The sequence below is a fragment of the Larus michahellis genome, chromosome 10, assembly GCF_964199755.1.
Source record: "Larus michahellis chromosome 10, bLarMic1.1, whole genome shotgun sequence".
Classification (NCBI taxonomy): domain Eukaryota; kingdom Metazoa; phylum Chordata; class Aves; order Charadriiformes; family Laridae; genus Larus; species Larus michahellis.
The window spans coordinates 19,928,592-19,943,726 of NC_133905.1; the positions used below are offsets into that span (position 1 = coordinate 19,928,592).

The 15,135-nt window shown below is 48.8% G+C and overlaps 1 protein-coding gene and 1 long non-coding RNA gene across 8 annotated transcripts in view; one reads left to right on the forward strand and one right to left on the reverse strand.

Moving 5' to 3' along the window:
- Positions 1-15,135, forward strand: part of DAG1 (dystroglycan 1) — a 55,088-nt gene that overhangs the window by 4,826 nt on the left and 35,127 nt on the right. The window contains exon 2 of one of the 6 annotated variants that reach the window (XM_074602278.1): positions 147-267. The exons of 4 other annotated variants lie outside the window; for them this stretch is intronic. The gene's annotated coding sequence lies outside the window, so the exon portion shown is untranslated. Of the gene's footprint in view, positions 1-146; positions 268-4,778; positions 4,872-15,135 lie in introns of those variants that run through there. One more of the 6 variants, XM_074602277.1, reaches the window with a different exon arrangement.
- LOC141749201 (uncharacterized) lies at positions 6,853-11,442 on the reverse strand. 2 transcript variants are annotated; one of them, XR_012589280.1, is made up of 4 exons: positions 10,334-11,442; positions 8,264-9,024; positions 7,740-7,948; positions 6,853-6,926 (listed from the first exon to the last, which is right to left on the reverse strand). It is a non-coding gene; the product is annotated as an uncharacterized LOC141749201 (long non-coding RNA). The 2 variants fall into 2 exon arrangements; XR_012589279.1 differs by lacking the exon at positions 6,853-6,926 and having other exon boundaries at positions 6,951-7,948.

Below are 15,135 nucleotides of genomic sequence, written 5' to 3' on the forward strand. Positions count from 1 at the left end.
TGGCTTGATGCTCTTAAAAGGGCCCTTCTCTTTCCCTGCTTTCAGCTGTGCCCTCTTGCCTCCTCCCGTGTGCCAGCTGTGGTGCTGAGCTGATGCATTGATGAACTGATCCTGCTAACTTGGCATAAAATTTTTCTTTTTTTCAGCTGGACCCTTTCTCCACTGGCTTAGCAAAGTGGGCAGGAGGGGAGTCAGACCATCCTCAGAGGCAGGGAGCTGTTGTACCAGCAAAGCTGTCCCTTGGGATGGTGGTCTTAGCCATAACAGGTATTTTCTTCCTCAGGGTTGAATTGTGCCTCTGTTTTCACTGGCCTGCAGGTATCCTCTAGGCCTGGAGAGTAATTCCTGATGGGATTCAAAGCACATTATCTCTGGCAGACCTTCACATGTAGAGGGTGGGGCTTGGATACAGTGGTAGAACTTGTCCCAGCCCTGCAGGTGGACAGTGTTCAGCTTTGTTTTGGGTTTTTCCATAGAAAAACAGGCTTCTAGCCTCATCTGACCTGTAAAGAGATATTTGAATGAAGGTTTCTGCTGATGAGTTCACCTTTCTCCCCCTTGTGTTGTGGTCTCACCGCAGTGCTCTTCTATGGCATTTGCCATCATTGCAACCCCATTTTTTCCTGTGCTTCTCAGAAGGGCTCAATTCATAGAGGGTTTATATGGGCAGCCTCAGAAATACTTTAGATCCTGGCTCCTCAGAGCTTTCCAACAAATTGGCTTAGAAGCCTCTTCATGCAATACTTGATTTTGCAAATACTCGTCAGTAAGGACCTGACGAGCGGCATTCCTCCCCTCCCTCCTCAGGGGCTGAAAAAGTGATTATGGGAGAGGTTTCAGTTTACTCGAGCATAGTTACAGGTCACGCGAGTGCTGAATGCATATAGGCCATGAATTCACACTGGGTCTTTTCTGTTTTTTGAACTAGATTGTACATTTAGACTTCAGAAAGCTTAATCTTCTGTGAAGTGGTGGGTGGGGATTAGCATTCAGTAATTTTGATGAGAGTTTCCAGTAGCAGATACTGATCATTTTATATCAGTCCCAAGGGCTAGGGATTGATTTTGGATGAGCTTGAGTAAGAAGAGGCTGGGCTGTAGTCTGAACGAGTGGTTTTCCACTTAAGTGTTGAATTATGACAAGGGATGTGAAAGCCTCATGCCACTGTCACGACCCCAGATCGTGACCTGGGGGCTGTCTGTGCTGTTGGTCCCTTGCTAGGGTGGTGCTGCTTGTCGCGTAGGCTTCTTCCCTCTTTCTTGTGCAAGGTCAGTCCCCAAAGGGACTCTTCCAGGCTCTTTGGGAAACGCATCTCTTCCCAGAGCTCCCATGAAGCCCTAGAAGGATTTCCTTGTGTGCATGGCTTCTTTGGGTCTTTTTGATTACAGGGCAGAGGGACTAAGGGTGGTCAATAAAAACGATCCCTGTCTCTAATGCTTGTTATTCAGCAGTCTAGGATGCTGTTCAGATACCGCTTTAATCAGAATGTAAACAGTTGCTGAGTTCTCCCGGTATGCCTTCTGTGCCTCTTCCGTGAACTTATTCTTTAAGGTAGCCCTTCAGTACTGGTCTTTAACTGAGAGTTTCCTCAACAGCAAGGGAAAGTTTCATCAGGCCTTCCCTAAATATCGCTGAAATAATGGTGTAGAAATGTTGAGAACTTTTGTTAACTTTGTGTTGTGGCTCCTGGGATTCTTACAGGAAAGCCTCATACAGGTGTGGGCGTCTAGGTGGGTAGCGAGAGGCATTTGGAGCCAGAAAAAGATACGTGTGTGTGCTGATACTGAACACCTTGGGGCTTCTTCGTCTAAGGAAAAGACCTTCCCTCTAAATCTGCGTTCTCTGAGGGTGAGCACTTTGCTTTCCCCCAAGTAAGGGGTTCTTCTAATAAAAATGGTCTTGCAGTCATCTACAAATACACAGTTTGATACCAGTGGAAAATCTGCCCTGATGATTTCGACATTGGGATTGCAATGATATGAATATTGAAGGCTGCAGTGATTCCGAATGTTCGTGTCCCTTAGACTTTCTACTTAGGTCTTGACATCCGTGGAGCGTCTGAGCTCTCTGTGCTGTAGGAGCTGATTCCTGCATGACAGACCATGCATGGTGTTTTCCCACCCCAAAGGAAATATTTCCAGTGGAATTTTTATAATAGCGCCTGGGGCTTGTGTTAAAGAATAAAAGGTGATTATTCTAAAACCTCTGAATTAAATTTTGCAGGATCCTATCAGGAAGATACACAGAGTCAGTGTAGCTGTCTCTCTCTCTAAAAATTAGACTTCTACCTCAACAGACGCAGGATAAAGACTGGTTTGAGCTGAGGGTGGGACTGCGCCAGTTCAAAGGGAGAATCTTCCTCTAGTATTTTTCCTAAAATCCAAAAACCCCTTGCCTATCTGCTCCCAAAAATCCTAAGCATCTTTCCTTTTTCCTGCACGCTGTACAGCAGCGCGTGCGTTAAGACATGTTGGAAAGTATAATTTCAGCGGTACCGGCAACAACTGAACTTAATGGGCCCAAACAATCTGTATCATTGATTTCATTAGTTCTCCCGCTGAGTTCATTTAAAGCTTCTGCCAGGTCGTGTTTGTGCACAGGATTGCTGTTGTTCAGGTGCGTAAGCATTCCTTCAAGTCTTGGAGTGTGGTCACAACGCAGATCTGTCCATCCTCTGTGGAATACAGCATCAGAAATAGGGCAGTAAACTCTATTTTAATTAGTGTCCAGGTCAGATCAAGTGTTTTTTGGCTGGGCACTAGCGTTTTTGTTGGTGGCAGTAATACAGCAGTGATTTGGACTAACGATCTTGGGTACGTAAAAGTACGTAACGTAAAGGTCTGTGCCATGGCACTGTATGTGTTTGCACGGTATCAATTCAGTTCCCCCAAAGTGAGTTGTTTGGCCAAAATGTGGAACTTCGTGTCCTGCGTCTGCGGAATTCTGTGCTTCCAGCGGTGTTTGTGAGGCTGGTGCTTTATGTTTATCCGTATGCCAGCAGCCTTGTGCTGGTTGCTCTTTCAGAAAACAGTATCACATCTTAGAATACAGTTTTGTTTGAGTATCAGGGGTCAGCCATTAGGGAGGCAAGAAGTTTGATCTTCTGAGAATAACAATTGCTGAGAAGAAATACAAATCCCTTTCAGAAACGCACAGAGGAAGCTAAAGCAACATGTTGTAACAGTACTGCATGCAAAACCTCATGAACCCTTGGTAATAAACTGTAAGAGAAGTATAAGAATAGGGCTTTTATAGCCTCATGAAAACTTTGTAATCGAAGCAAATGTGAAAAAGGGCTTCATTTGCTACTGGCGAAGAGGTAAAATTGTATATTCGGGACTTAAAGCATCGAGCAGGCAGTGGTGTTCCCCCGTGCAGTAATGGTGATAAGCCGGGATAAAAGTTGTGTGCGATTCTGACTGCTGAACGTGGCAGAGTGAAACATTCCATGATTACCATGGCTAATTTAGGCGTGAGAAGGTTTGCTTAAAAGTCTCGATCAGAGGTAGACGAGCTCCTGGACTCTTGAAGCTGGTACTCCAGACCTGTGATGTGGTTCAGTCACCACCCTCCCTTCTAACCAATGTCCCAGCGCTGCTACATTACTGCTGCACGTCCATTATTCCTGGAAACCGGAATCCCGACCCTCCTCTTCCTTCTTTCTTTCCACCACCCTGGCTTCTGTGTAGCTACACCGAAGCCTGCGGTGCTCCCTAAATGTCCTAGTCATTGGGTCAAGTGGAAGTGGTGCATCTGCTCCTCGCCTCCGCTGCTCCTCTCCAGCCGCGGCGGGTTGGAGCCAGGACCTGCTGGGACAGGTAGGCTTGTTCATCGCTCGCTGGCGCCTTGCTGGCTTTTGATCCGCAAGCTGGATGCGGCTCTGAGCTCAGCCCGGTCTGGCAGTCGGCCGTGGCCATCCCTGGGGAGCGGGGTCGTGGTGCTGTCCTGCCGTCACAGGAAGAAGCTGTTTCCTCCAGACCTCCGCGCCGCATCCTGGCGCTGTGCGCTTTGCTCTGGCGGGACCCTGCTCTCCAGCCCTTTTCTCTTCCCTGAATGGCAGGCTCCTAAAGCTTCCCCTGGAGGCGCATAACTTTGTATAGTGAATTCAATCCCGCTGACTTCAGGTAAGCCTTTTCGCACCTTTTATGGATTTCTTATAGTCTGTTCACGTGCTGGGTGAAAACCGTTGCCTTGATATGATGCTCATTTGAGGCAGCTTCTCCCCTGCTCCATAAAGAAAAGCAGAGAACAGAGGAGGCAGAGAGATGCAGGATTTGATTCTTCCTGAAGTCAAGATGAAATAAGGGTACTGCAAACAGGGACAGTTCTGCCCTTTGTGCCTTGGCCGCACATACCTGCGTTTCATGGTGAGTTGGTCAGCTTGGATCCTGCTGGAAAAGTAGTCCACCACCAGCATGAGGGAGATCATGGAGAGCAAGGCTGGGTGCAGAGCTCTTCCCTGTGTGTGTCTTTTGGACTGGTGTAGTATGTGGCTTGGTCACTGCAGCTGAGAGCCCGGGGAAGAGCGTTTCACATGCTGAAGTATTATTTTCTGGTCATATATGGGAATTCAGGCTGGCTAAGCTGACTCCCTATGCAAGTGTTTAGGGGTGGGATTCTTCTTTAAGCAGTGACTTAAGATGATGATTCTTAGCAAATTCTACGCAGCTGACTCTAAGCCCTGTTTGGGACCAGCAGCTGTAGGCTGTGCCAACTAGAAAAGGTCAGCTGAAGCTGGGAGCCGCCTGGGCATACTGCTAGATGTCTGGGTTTGGAGTGAGGAAAAGCCACTCTCGGTGTCAGTAGAAGCAGATGGCTCGGCTCTGCAGCCTGGACTGATGCAGGAGCAGATACCTTTAATTTCCTAGCGGGTCAGTGTCTGCGCTGGTTGGCTCAAGGCACGCAGAACTTTCAAGCACATGGGTCCACATCTCAACAGAGCAGAGAAGCTGCCTGCTCCCCACTGGGAGTGGAGGAAGAGTCTTGGTGGAAGGCTTGGTGGTGTAAATCTACTCTAAGGAGATGGGCTTAAGGATCAGCTGGAGTATTTGAAGTGGCCGGTGTCCTCCTGCTTGGGCTTTGTGGTAGCAGCCAGATGAACTGATTTGCAGAGCGCTTTTAAAGGGAAACAGTTGTCCTGTTTACCTCGCCCCTCCTCAATGGAGAGGAATTACCTGTGTCAGCAGAGCTGGGAAGTTGTTTTTCTTTAGGCTTGGTAGGGAGGAGTATACATTTGAACTCTTTCGGGTGTAACTAGTTAAAGATCCTTCTGGAGCAGGAACAATGCAAAACATCGCTGCTCCCCATCTGGGTGGTGATCCTGAACGGAAGCTCAGCCCTTTGGGGAAAATGGGGCTACAGCAGCGGCTGGTGCTGCCAAGCAGACTGCATTGTTGCTCCAGGTTTTTATCTCAGGCTGGTCTTCTGGACTCAAACAAGTTGACGATGCAGAGGCCGTTGGTGCAGGAAAGACGTCTTGCAGCAGTGTCTCGTTCTGTTTGCAGGCTTTAGAGCAGTCCCTTGCATAGAAAAGTCACATGAGAAAAGCATTTAATGTATTTTTAGATGTCTTTTTAAAGTGGCTTGGAGGCTGAAAAGAAACCTGCGTCAGGTCGCTTGCTTGCTTGCTGCAGTTTGCCCCAGAAGTGCTCGAATGGACTGTTAATGTGGAATAGATCCAGTCGAGACTTCTGCTGTAAGGGAATTGCGCTGCCTGCTACCAGGATGCAGCTGGCTGTGGGAGGTGGCCCTCGCTGTCAGTATGTGCTGCTTGGATGCTGGTTAGGACAATAGTGGGAAATGAATGGGAGATGTCCAGCTGAAACCAGTTTAATTTCTTTTTCCCTTTATCTTTTGGAATCGTTTGAGTTTTCCTTGGCAACTTTGTGCCATGCTCTTGCACGGCACGGATTTTTACAGGGTCCAAATTTGGCGTGCTTGGCTTCTCGGATGGTTTGAGCTGGTGCTGCTGGCAGAAGAGGTCCTGCCTTTCACTTATGCTGGTGCAAGAGAAAAGAGAAGTGGGCTTGCAGACTCCGCATCCCACCAGGAAGCTGAGCCAGATGGAAACTGGCCTCTTGTTTGCCTCTCACTGGGTTCCTTTAATGTTTGTCAGTTCCCCAGTCCCTTCTCCATGCGGCTGTAACACTTGTACTAGCACAAAGGGGAGCGAGGACTGGGATTGGGGGGGTGGAAATGCTTCCTCTGGAAGTAACACCAGCTTAAGAGGACTACGAAGCTGGTCGTGATGCTGCTGGGGGCCTTCAAGCGGGTCAGGGCACATCTGCTCTGGGAGGATGAGTCAGGGAGAAGGTACAGCCATTCCTTTCTCTACAAAGCATTGAGTTTCCAAGTCTTTGCCACCGTGAGAATGCGTGCTGCTCATGGGTGCCATGTTGCGTGATCTCTTGAGATTTTTGTGGGCCTTTGAATAGGAGGAAAAGCGCACCGGAGTAGGAAGGAAGTGTGATGCACTGCATTGCCTTGCGTCAGGGACGGGAGCATCGCTGTAATGTGTGCATTGTATGAGCTGAAATCCTGGATTGTACACATGGGGTGAAATTATTGGTGTGTCAGTTATTTTGGGCTTATTTGGTGGCTGGGCTCTTATACCAGTGCCTACCACATAAGAAGAAAATGTATTTCCAGGAGTCCTGCCCTTTCAGAATACGCTAAGAGAATGGGAAGCGATGGCGTGTGAGGAGAGCAGGGGACTGGAGAGAAGCCTCCTTTAAGAGCAGCAGTATTTATGTAACAGCTAACACAAAATATTAATGTAAATAAGACAAGCTGTGATTTTTACCTTGAAGCATCTGGTGAGGTGACTCTTCAGTGATAGTGTGTAGGCAGGTGGGACAAGAGAGCTGGAAAGTGCCAGATCGCTGTCCTTGTTCTCTGAGATGGTTTTGACCATAAATGATGAAAGTCTGTGCATAACAAGAGGAGGAGGAAGCCAGACAAAAGCTGGAAAGGGTGCACTTTTTTCTCATTTATTTGCTAGGGTGCTTAGTAATGGGAAGAAATAGCTGGGGGGAAGACTATGGGTTTCCCATCTCTTGAAGTCTTCAACTGGAGATTTGCTATAATCAAAAGTGGGGGAAACTTTAGGGACATCTCACTAGATGCTAGCCTTGAAGGTGATGTGCACATGCTTAAGAACGTAATCTAAAATATAGATGTTGAGCTTTTCAATATGACCAGCTAAGCTAAATGTTTATTTAGCAAGCAAATTTGTTTTTCTTGTCCCTGTCACTTAAAATGAGTGTGGCTGTGCTAAGGGCTCTTCCGAGATGCGGCTGCCTCTCACCCAAAGCCCCAAATCACTGCTTAATTTATGCCACCTCAATTTGAGCCCAGGTTTCTGGAGATGAATTTTAATGGCCGAAGTGGAGCTGGGGCTAGAGCGCGGTGTTCGTAGGTGGGTATGCTGGCAGAGGTGGGCTCTGGGGGTGCCACAAAAGCCCTTGTCTGGGGGGGTTTAAAGCCTGGTGCATGCTCTCGGGCTGTGGCGAGGCGGGAGAGCATGGCAGCAGATGGACGGCTGCGTGTGCCGCTGCCGGGACTGCCTTGTAGGGAGATGTGCCGGCAGCCCGCGACCTTCCCGTCCCTCCGGGACCGGCTGCCGGCCATTTCTGGGAAGGCTCCTGGGGCCAGTGACTCCTGCGAGCTTTACTCGCAGGGCTGGGGACGTGTATGCCTGGCGTTTTGCCTGGCATGCCTTTTAGTGCATGTATAAATACCAGCAGGTTTCAGATGTGCTGCAGATTCTCCTCTGGTCCTTTTTAAAGCCCAAGTCATAAATAGATTGGTGCTCGTTTGTGGGTCCAGCTGATAATGATGTAATGATTAAACTCAGTGTCGTGATGGCTTTCCTGTGGTGCTGCTCTCCTAGGTCTTGTTTTTCTGTTCTCTTCAGGCCTGAGCATCGCAGGTGCGATGCATTTAGGACCTGGAATAAAAGTTAATTTATCAGACCTTGCTATGAAGTGGTTTCTTACGGTGAGCCAGACCGACCACTGCCTCTCTTCTCCTTTTGATGCAGACGCTGATTGTGCTCGCTCCGCTTCCTGGGCAGCCTGTCCCGGCTGCAGCACAGCTTTGCACTAGATTTTATAGCTAATGCTCTTTGGAATAAGTGTCATTTAAAAAGTATCCAGCCAAGAAAGAGCACAAGATGTAATTCCAGTGATTTTTTTTTTTTTATCCCCCCCCCCACCCCGAAAAGAACAGTAGTTTCTATTAAAAGGAATTGTCGGCACCTGACCTTTAGCCCTGGGCTGGAGATAAGCTTTGAGGATGTGTCCCTTCGCTGTGGGGCCGAGGTGGGTTTCTGAACTCCTCCAAACGGCACAAAGCTCAAATCAAGACATTCCTTCCACTTCTGGTATTTTTATAGTTAACCTGTGAAGCTTTTGTGTACGAAGCAGAGGTCCTGGGAAGGGATGAGAAACAAGCTATTTTTACTCCATCACAAATAGGGCTTGGCATGTTTATTTTAGACTCCGGAGCCGCTCAGGCCAGTGTGGGGTTTTTTAATAGTCTTCTACTGTTACTGTCAGATTAAAAAATGAACTCTGGAAATCACAGGAAAATAGGGTGTCCCGGTGTTCTTGGCTCCGAGGAAGCCGCAGGGAGGAGTTGGTGGCGTCGCTTGTGTCGTGCAGCATGCTGGTCTTGGGGTCTCCTGCGTGTCAGAGGAGGCTTTGCTGAGACAGCAGCTGACGATGGACTACATGCCCTTCTATTGCATAAAATGCCTTGCTGGGTGTCCAGACTGGATTTTAAAAAAGCCCCCAGCTGAATAACTTGAGGAGCTCTGGGGAGCAAGAGCAGAGCTTGGCCATCAGGTGAGCGATGCTGCAGCAGGTCATTTGCTGCCTCCTGCTCCAGAGAAGATTCCAGTTGCCAGGTCACCAGCATAGCTTTGAATTTTATTTTCTTTTTTTTTTATGCTGTGGAGACGTTCACCAGGCAGCAGGAGGTGAAATTAATGAGACTGGTTCATTTTCCTCCTGCCACCGGAGTCTGAAAGAGGGAGGATTTAGGTCAGCCCTGCTCGAAGAGTGGGAGGACCCAAGGTGGGACCTGTCCCCAGCCCTGTGTGGCCAACTCTCTGGTCTTGCTGACGTGGTGTGGTTGAGGAGTGTCCCTTTAATTGCAGGTGTGCTTTACGCAGGCACTTCAAACTTTTAAGCTCTTTATCCCAGCTTATTATTAGAAGCTATTAAAAGTGTGGCCAATGGTGTGTTCACACCGTGGTGGTGGCGCGCACGATTTTCAGTGGTGGGTCACAGCCTCTTCGTGTTGGGCATTGTAGGAACATGTAACACAAGCAGCTGAGATTGCATCTGCCCGCGCAGGCTTAACCAAGCTCCTTTGCTTAACCAAGATACCTAGACAGCAGCTAGCCCAGACCTCCGGGCCGGCTCAGCCCCTGCTCTGGTCCAGCCCCTCTGGGGTTCTGGCTGGAGACGTAGCGGGTCCGAGAGACTGCGATGTTCGTTATGAACCAATACTCTACTGAGAAACTAGTCGAGTTATTGACTTTTTAATTCGTTCACTAATAAACGCTGCTGATAGTAATTTACAGTTAGAGCATTTTGCACACTTACAACTCTACAGCTAGTAATTATTACTGCTAAATCTAATGCATCGCACTACTGTTGAATTGCAAATCTGTCACCCTTCCTTCCCGTGCCGTTTCATATCAGGGTATGAGTCCGTCCCAGTTTGCCCTCCCACTGCAAGTCTTTTGGATACAGACATGGTGGAGAGTCCGGCAGGTTGTCCAGGGGAGCTCTCCTGCATCCCAGCCTGCACTTAGGTGTCATGGCTGTTCTAGGAGCCCCTGCTCCTACCATAGGAAGATTGACCCTTCTTTGTTCTTTGTATTATGCCTTATTCTCCATTTTTTCCCTGTTACTTCTGGACCCACCTCTTCATTGCCCTGTCCCTCCATTTCTCTGCCCAGACTCCCAATAACAGCCCCTTGTTACTTCTTGCTCATCAGTTTCAACTCTGCTACATCCGTACCCACATCTGGCATTCCTGTTACTTCGGCAATCTCAGCCTTGTATGGCTGTGTCACTGCTATAGTCATCTTGGTACAGGTGGCCTTGCAAGTCCCCACACCCCAAAGCTCCCCTACGATTATGTGGCTTATGCCAGTGGCACGTTGGGTGCCCTACACCTAAGATAAATGTCACTAAGACAAATCACTCTCTCACAAATTCCTCTACCGGTGTCCAGTGAAGCAGTTTCTTAGGTGCAGTCTGTGTACCAGTACAATGCATTAACGTTTTTCACGGTTTTTAGATCTACCCAGCATCCTTACCCTGGAGCTGTCAGAACTGCTGCCGTGGCTCCTTGCAGAGATCCCAGGTAGCCATGACCAGTGGTGCTCCACCAGGACGTCCTGCTCGCAGCTGCCCCTGAAGAATTTACAGCCTGAGCTGTAAGGATGGGAAAGGAGATAGAGGGGTCATCTAGCCCTGTTCCTGCTGAATGCGTACGGGTTCCTCTAACCTCATTCAGCTGGTAACTCATGTGGCATGTTGGCAAGCAGCTACCTGACCCAGCAGGCATGCCTTCTCAGGGACAGAGATGACTGCAGTACCTTGCGGGTGTTTTCCCCCTCGCGGTAGCAACCACGAGCTTGAAGAGCTGGAGGTTTTGTGGTGGGGGTTGGTATTTCAGCTTGGTTGTTATCTGTTGGGTCGACTTAAATATGGCTTTCAAAAATAGGTAAGGCAACCAGACTCTGAGTGTCTGGTCTGTTCTCCAAAGAAAACACATGCTTGGCCACAGCTGTGTGTTTTTTGGATTAAGCAGGCCTGGACTTATTTGCAAATATTAATATTTGTGTACTGTAAAGCGCTGGTGGAAATCTATGCTCTGAAGGTTAAGCCATGTTTTGCCGGTATCTCTGGTGCACAAGAACCTGTATCCCTGATGGGATGGAAGCTTGGAGGGGCAGGGCTGGGGTGCAGGATCTGCCCTTAGCCTATACCCTGCCCTTTGCTAGTGCTTTGGACCTTCTAAAACCACGACTGCTGTGTCTGGGTTTTCCCTTTTGCCTGCCGGGCGAGAGCGTTAGGTATCACTGTGAATGCAGTGTGTTTGGGTTGAAGTGCATGGGTCTAGACCTATTTGCCGGTGGGGTACACGGGTTAGGATGCTGGATGATCCATTTTTCCCTCCGCATGTGGCTTTGCCCTGTCTTTAGAGAAGAAGGGCCTTTGGGGAGCTTTTGGCACGTCTGCGGTGTAGTTGGCTTGTTACGTGCAGTACTTGTGTCCTGGCAGCCTCACACGCTGCTCAAACGGAGCTCCCAGAAATCACTGCCAGTTGTGTGTGCTCTGGCTTTGTCAATGACAAAAACACCTAGTTCTAGAGAGAGTTACTCTGCATGCAGAATTACTAGTGTATTTCCTTTTGCTTATTGGCCTGTAAAAAAGGAAAAAAAAAACACCTAGATTTGACAATAAAAAAAGTGTTGTTGATTTGTGAACAAAGATGTGTTAATCCACAGAACTCAGGACTGAGGTATCAGCAGAGACCTAATGTTATAACGCAAAATAAATGTGTTTGTAGAAAAGCACCTGAAAAAACCCCAAAGATAATCCTATGCTATAACCTAGGTAACAGGGCACGGTTTTAAAAATCGGCAGCAAATTTGGCTGGCAGCCTACAGGTCTAAAATTTTACTAAGATAATAAGTTTTGAAACAAAGTGACTTAAAAATACTTATTTATAGAAAATATACTCAGGGACTGGAATGCAAGTGTAGTAATGCTTAAAATATCCCTGGAAGAGTTGTACGGCTGGTCAGTGTACATTTCCCAAACTATTTTCAACTCTTACAAAAGTTTCCATGGGTTTTCTGGACAGCTTTTCCCCTGGCGTGCTGCACCCCTAGGCAGAGCCGGTGTGCCGGGGCCGGGGAGGGCTCTGTGCTGAGCCCCCCAGCACGGGACCAGAGCGGGTCCCAGAGCAGGGTGCTCAGTGGCTAGGGGGGCTGCGAGCGCTTTCCCCGGCTGGCGTGGGTCCCTTACCCCGGTACAGGTGCAGCTGTGCATTTGCCCTCCTTGTGGTCCCAGAGGAATTCAGCCCTTTGGCCAAATGACCTGCTCCTCCTTTCCTGGGCTGAGCCAGCCTATCCCCTAGTGAAACGACCCTTCCCCGTGTCCTCGCTGCCGGGGCCTCCTTCCGTGGCTCAGGGTGACCGTGGGGAGTGAGCACCCCACCACAAACACTGGTCCTCCTAATGCAGCCTAAGCAATTTGCTTCATTTCTGTTATTTCCCGTATTTGCTGCGCTGGCTGCACCCTGGCTTTTCCCATCCCTATCTCCTGGTTCCCTCAAAACTGGGAACCTGTCAGGTGCATTTTTGTCAACAGAATAATCCCTAAGAGGCAACTCTTACCTCTTAAATAATCCTCTGGAGGGAGGGGAAGCCAGGAGGGTTGGGGACAGTGTCTATAACCACCTTACCACTTGCAGCTTCCAGACCTGGAAGGAGCCGAAATCAATGTGTTTGTCGCTCCCACAGAATAAACAGCCTTGTGAGGACTTTGGCAAGCAGAGCTGTGCCTGTCTTTCCGAGGCCGTTGTATAGTTTGCTTTCTGGGACAAAGGCTACTTAGACATCTGGATTGCATTGGGGATTTTAGGGGAAACATAAATTATTAGTTTGCTGTGAATGGAGAATGACTTTGATTGCTTGGCGAGCGTGCTTTCACCAGCTTACTACTGCACAGACTAAATCCGCGTTCTCCTGCTTCGGAAGGAGAAACTGCAACTGCAGAGGCTGTTTGCCGTGTCCTGGGAACGGGGGGCTGAGCAGACCTCTCCCGACCTTCTGGTGCGTTGAGAAAACATGCTCATTTTATGGGCAGTTAATTTATAGAAAGTTCCTGTTTAAATTTCCTCCAAGAGACGTAAAACCGGAGGACAGCTGCACCCATTAGCCAGCTAATCAAATGCTGCTCACACCTGGCTCGCCCTCTGCTTCCCCTCGCCGCTGCTAACTTTTGGCTCCTTGGTGAGAGCGAGCGTGGCAGCTTTGGGAAATGCCCTCAAAAAGTGGTCAGGAAGCTGCTCTGCAAGGTGGGGGGCTGGCCGGTGCTCACGGTGCTTGGGGGTGTCCTGCTTGCCGAGCCACAGCTCTCGGGGCTGGGCTCTGAACCCCAGGATCGTCCAAGGTAAGTCAGATTTTGTATTGCATCCGCCCTGGTTTATAAAGGCACCGCTACTGTCTGCCTTAAGGAGTAGTACAGCCCGTCGATGGAAATAACCACCCCTGGTCTGAAATAAAAAGCTGGTTTGCATTTTGCTCTTCTACTAGGTGCGGGGAAAGCAGCGTTTATTTCCCGCTGCCTTCTCCCTCCTTCCCCAAAGATGGCAAAGAAGCCAAAACTCATAGACTTGTTTGCAGTTGTGTGCGTTCATCTTTCGGTGAAAGAAAATGACTTTTAGGTGGGTGCTGGGGCACCCGAAGTCCAGAAACCCTGCTTCACCTTGGCTCCCTGCAGCAGCCCCACTGATAGGATTTCAGTATGCGCTCTAATAAATTTGATGCTAATAGCTAATTTTGATCTAGTTTGACAGAGAGGTCGGGATCTTAAAGACACTGAGCTCTTAAGAGAGCTCCTGGGAGCTCTCTGCTTTTTCCTCTTCTGACAGCAAGCAGAAGTTCTAACCCTCTGCGTCCAGGCTCTGCTATAGTGGTACGGGTTTATTTTCCTTTACCTTCTTGACGTGTTAAAACTAACTTGAAGAAAAGGAGGAACTTCCAGCCTTTTTTTCAAGGTTTGAAAACCAGAACTAGACTCGTGCTCCTTCACCCCCAGAAATACCGGTTACTGCTCTGAACGGCCGTCCTGCCAGCTGTCCGTGCTCAGCTGCGGGGAAGGCAGCGAAGCCTTCGCCCTTTTGGAGAGGCTGGCGTGTTTTCACCCTTATCTCCCTTTTATTCTTAGGGGTGGTTGACCCGTGCAGAAAATTACTTTAGTGTGAGCAGCTGGAGGGTGGAGAGACTCTTCTGGAGCCTCCTGCTTTATCTGCCAGGAATTTAATAGAGGTATGGTGGCAGGAATGAGCAAAGGGGAGCACTTAGCACCCATAAGTTTCTCAACCTGCAAGGGCTTCTGGAATAAACCCCTTCAGCAGGTTCCTTGATCTGATGCAAGAAAGCTGTCTTTGGCATGCTTGGGGCCTGAAATCTCTCCGTTTTGTTTAAGCTGGGGCCCGTTTCCCTTCCTTTAAATCTCCTCTGCAGCAGTCGATAAGCAGCCGGTCCCTTCTCGGGGAGAAAATGCTGCAGAAAGAAATGCCAGGAATGTGAACAGCAGGTGGGGACTGGCAGATGTACTTATCAATCACGGCAGGAGTGGTTTATTCCTCTAAAGAGCTACTGTTTGCCTCCAGCTTGGTTTGTGCGTGTCCTCTCCAACCCCCTCCAGCCTTTACTGGGGTTGTAGATAAGAGCAGGGTAGTTTTCCCATTTTTTTCCTAGGGCATGGCACAGCTCTGTGCGGGACTCCCTGCTCCAGGAGGTCAGAAGAAAGGGGGTGGTGGAGGCAAGACCCTCTTAGATCATGCTGGAAGGGTTGCTGCAGCATACCTAGTAAATAACATGTTACATCTTGGGGATGGGCTTGCGGAAATCTTGCTTCCACGTTGCCCGAGTAGAAGGCAGACTCGATTAGTTAATTGAATTTGCTGCACTGTTGCTTTTCAAAACATGACTTCATATCTCAGAGGAGTCTGGAGTTATTTCTGTGGACAAAACCCTATTTTTAAGGTGGTGATGCTTGGAGGAGATCACCTGCGTTGACAAGTGAGAAGATGGTGCAGCTCCAGACTGCAGAACTGCACTTGCAGACCCCCATTGCGGGGGTCTGAAGGGACTCAGCCACAGTGCGAGTACTTGATTTTTGCTGCCGAGTACTTGATTTTTGCTGCCACTACTGATGTTTTTTGAGCACCTTTCACTTCATACGGGGATGCCTTTTGGTAGCAGGACAACCTGATTTACATGAAATAACAGGCTGAATGGTGAAAAGCTTTTATCTGTTGATCTCTAAGCAGCTTTCCCCGGTGTGTTGGCAGTGTATGTTACAAACAGAGCAAACC